This window comes from Cornus florida, unplaced genomic scaffold (assembly GCF_030987335.1).
Source record: "Cornus florida cultivar Cherokee Brave unplaced genomic scaffold, ASM3098733v1 CherokeeBrave_3.0.0_Hap2_Chr05, whole genome shotgun sequence".
Lineage (NCBI taxonomy): Eukaryota > Viridiplantae > Streptophyta > Magnoliopsida > Cornales > Cornaceae > Cornus > Cornus florida.
In genome coordinates, this window is record NW_026775575.1 from 48,995,048 (window position 1) to 48,999,384 (window position 4,337).

Here is a 4,337-nt window from a genome sequence, read left to right on the forward strand (position 1 = left end):
AGTTTAAAATGGAAAACAAAAAAATGCCAAAAGCCATGCATTTAGAGAGATGAACACAAAATGAGCACAACAAAAAAGTTTTTTTTTTTTTTTTTAGAATTAATATTATTATTTCATTTATTTATTTTATTTTTATTTTTATTATTATATAAATATATATATATATAGTAATATTAATATTAGTATTATTATTATTATATTATATTATATATATATATATATATATTTTTTCACGGTTTAAAGGGGCAGGCGTGGTTGGTGGCATGGGTAGCTTGGGTTGAGAGAGAGAGAGAGGAGCATGCATGGGTTGTGTGTGTGGTTGGTTGCATGGGATTGTTGTGCTTCGGTTGAGGGGTGGTGGTTGGGTTAAGGGGTGGTAATGGTTGAAGCCGAGAGGAGGGTTGGGTTGAGGTGGTTGTTGGGAAGGTTGTGAGATGCATGGGATAGGTGTCGAGAGGAAGGGGGTGTGAGGTTGGGGATGGTGTTGGGAAGCCGAGAGAGAGGGTTTGTGGTTGATGGATGACGAGGTTGGTTTGGCGTGGAAGGTGATGCATGCATATGGCATGCATGGTGCTGGGTTTGTGTGGTGTTAGATGGTGGTTTGAAGAGGAATGCCGAGAGAAAGATGAGGTATGGGGTTTGGGCAACGAGTGCTTGGGGTGGGTGTATGGGTTGTTGTAGAGAGAGAGAGTGTGTGATGGTGAGGGAAGATGGAGGTTACATGCCGAGGTTGAGTGGGGGTTGCAGGGGTTGAGGTGAGGGTGGGAGGTGTTAGCTTGCATGGTGGCATAGGGCATGGTTAGTCGTAGGGATGGGTTGATTAAGGTTGAATGCGGCTGCAAGCACTCGAAGTTTGGCTTTGAGTGCTCGAAAAACAAGCAGAAGGTGGGCGCGAGTGTGTAGAGAGAAAAATGAGAGGAGGAAGGTTGGTAGCTGGTTGTTGCCGAGGGGGAAGGGTTGGTTAGGTTGGGTGGAGTTGATGAGTTGGTGGGTTGGGGGTGAGGAAAGAGAAGTGCCGAGAGAGAGAGAGGTTTTGTGGGTTTGGAATGGAATGCATGCAAGAGGTGGCTTTGAGAGGAGATGAATTAATTGGATGATTGCCGAGAGGTGATGGTTTGATGGAGGAGTGTTGCAGGAGTGGTTGGGTTTGTGAGATTGAGGTTGTAAGGTTTAGGGGTGAGGTTGGTTGGTTTTGAGAAGTGGGAGCTTTAGTTGAATGAGGATTGCATGGTTGTTCATGGTGGAGTTTGAAGTTGCCGAGAGAGAGAGGGTGCTGTTGTGGTTGGTTGGGTTAGAGCATTGCATGAGGGATGGTGGGTTAAGGTCGGCTGCATGGTTGTGAGGTGGCCTTGGGTGAGGGGTGGAGGAAGGTGTTGTGAAGTGGTTGATGCTGCAAGGGAGGGGTTTGGTGTTGAGCATGCTCGAGCAGAGAGTGAGGGATGAGTTTGGTTTTTCGAGCACTCGAAATTTGGCTTCGAGTGCTCCAAAAACAAGCAGAGCCTCAGAATTGTTTTTGTAGAAGTTTCGAGCACTCTGGATTGGCCTTCAAGTGCTCGAATGTGAGGCAGTGTGCTTGGGATGTTTGGGATGGAGGTTCGAGCACTCGAAATTGGAATTCGAGTGCTCGAAATGGAGACAGTAGCTGCACATGAAGGGCTGAATTTTTGGAGCAATCCAAATGGAATTTAGAGTGCTCTAAATGAAGGTAGTGAGCTTGGGATTAATGGTTCACATTTAGAGCACTCCAAATGGGAGCTAGAGTGCTCTAAATGAAGGCAGTAGTCTCGTGGAAGTGAATTTTTCAGCCAAATTGGAATGCCTCTTTGAGAGCTGAATGCATGCATGCAAGCAAAATTTTAAAATTTGTCATTCTTATGCATGCATGATAATGGAATGAAAGATAAACTATCATGGCTGCATGCATGCATGAAAAACTATGAGCTCATTGCTGCAATGAAATTCCTACGCATGAAAATGGAATAAAAATTTTCAATGAATGAAATTCCCCCCCCCCCCCCTTTTTTTTTTTTTATATGCCAATGGAAAATTTTCCAAGCTTGATACATTGCAACATGATGCAAAATGGATGGAATTTTTTAAAAAAGAAATTTTGAAGCTTAAAACATTGCAACATGATGCAAAATGGATGGGATTCTCAAAAATGAATATTTCAAGCATAGAGAATTTTTGAAAATTTGCATGTCAGTCCTAAATTCAAGCCATGCATGGAAAATTTGAAACTTGGCACATTATTCCAATCCAATGCATGGATGGGTAATTTGTCAAACTTTGCAACATCTTGCTAATGCATTGATCAAATTGGAAAAAATTTCAAACTTTGCACTTCACACAATGCATGGATAAGTTTAAGAACATTTCAACAATGCATTGAAGATGAGAGGTTATGCATGTGAGTGCCATGTCGAAAGTCCGAGAAAAATGCCTGATAGAGCCGGAAACTTCCGGGAATGAAAACAAGAGTTGAGAAGGTCTAAGAAGCCGGTCTAAAATTGTGGAACACAACTGAAGAGCATTCCAGAAAAATCAAATTTTTGGCTTTTCAAAACCATTTCCCAGAAAATTTCAAGGCTCAGGCAATTGAAAGGAGAGAAGCTTGGAAATTGAAAGAATTTCTTCCTGATAAGCGCCGAATATTATATATTCAAGCGCCCTAAATTGCATTAGTAAAGTCCGTTGTATGTTAATTTATGTAGATTATCTTCATTTCTATGTTTTTATGCATTTTCAGGTCCATTTGCCAAAAAAGGAGCAAAATCAAGGCTTTGTGGAGTTTTGGCCATCAAAAGGCACAATTCTGAATTTCTGGCAGCAGTGGAGTCAGGACTTTGCTCACCATTTTGACCTTGCAAACTCGAGAACTGGACTTCCATTATAAAATGGCATATTTAGAACACTGAATTAGCTTTCCAAATCTTCAAGAAGTTTGTCATTCGGAGCTTGGACCAGAGAGTTATGGCCTTGTTACCAGAGGTGCGCAGAACTGCCTGGCAGCAATGAAATTCTGCCTTGATCTTCATTTTCGACCAATCATCCTTGAGAATTGGATCTCCACCAAAACCTGAAGTATTTAGAGCTCTGAATTAGCTTTCCAAATCTTCAAACGGTTCATCATTTGGAGTTTAGAGCACAAAGTTATGGCCATTTTACCAAAGTAGGTCCGAGATGAGCAAACCAAGCATAGGGCATTCTGGCCAATTTTCGAGTGCTCGAGGCCTAATTTCGAGTGCTCGAAATTAGGGCAGATTGCTTCACGAGATCAGCAGTGGAGTTAGGACTTTGCTCGCCATTTTGACCCAGAAAGCTCGAGAACTGGACTTCCATCATAACATGAAAGATTTAGAGCTCTGAATTAGCTTTCTAAATCTTCAAACGGTTCATCATTCGGAGCTCGGAGCAGAGAGTTATGGCCTTGTTACCAGAGGTGCGCAGAACTGCCTGGCAGCACTGAAGTACTGCCTTTCTCCCCATTTTCGACCAACCAGACTTGAGATTTGGGTCTTCATCAAAACATGAAGTTTTTAAAGCTCTGAATCAGCTCTCCAAATCTTTAAACGGTTTGTCATTCGGAGTTCGGAGCGCAAAGTTATGGCTGTTTAACCAAAGTAGGTCTGGGCGGAGCAAGTGAAGTATGGGCATTTTTACACTAAATTCGAGCGCTCGAGGCCTTGCTTAGAGTGCTCGAATTTGGGGCAGAATTGCCTTCGGGAATTCTCATTTTGGCAGCCACTTGTGCATTGGTTTCCTCATTTTCTACTTACTTCTTTATGAGGTGGTTGGGGATGTTTTTTTTGGAGGAGAGAGAGAGCTTTGTTGAAGGAGATAAGGCAAGGAAGGCCACACATATCATTATCCCATATTCTAGAAGATTAGAGGAGAGAGAGGGGAGCAAGAAAGAGAGTTCTCCAAGCTTGAAGAAGGGAGCACGAAAATGGAGGAGGTCTTCAAGCTTCTTCTTCATCCTAAGGCTCCAATGGGTAACTAACTCTTCTTCTAGGGAGGTGATGAAGTCCCTCCCTTGTAAGCATGTTCTAGTGTAGATTTTATTTTGAGATTTCAATGTATAACCTATGGTCTTTTCATGGTCTAGAGCATTTTGCTTCTTGTAATGGATCTTCATGTATTTTAATGATTATTGTTGAATTAATTATCTATCTTAGATGGTTTATTCTTTTAATCATAGTGCTTGCACTCTCATGGTGACAATGGTAGTGAGATCATGGAATAGTCTTAATGGCATGAAGTTAGAGAAATTTGATAGTCCATTGCTTAGGTTCCCCCTTTGATGGTCTATTCTTGATTCCTAACTTTATGTGCTT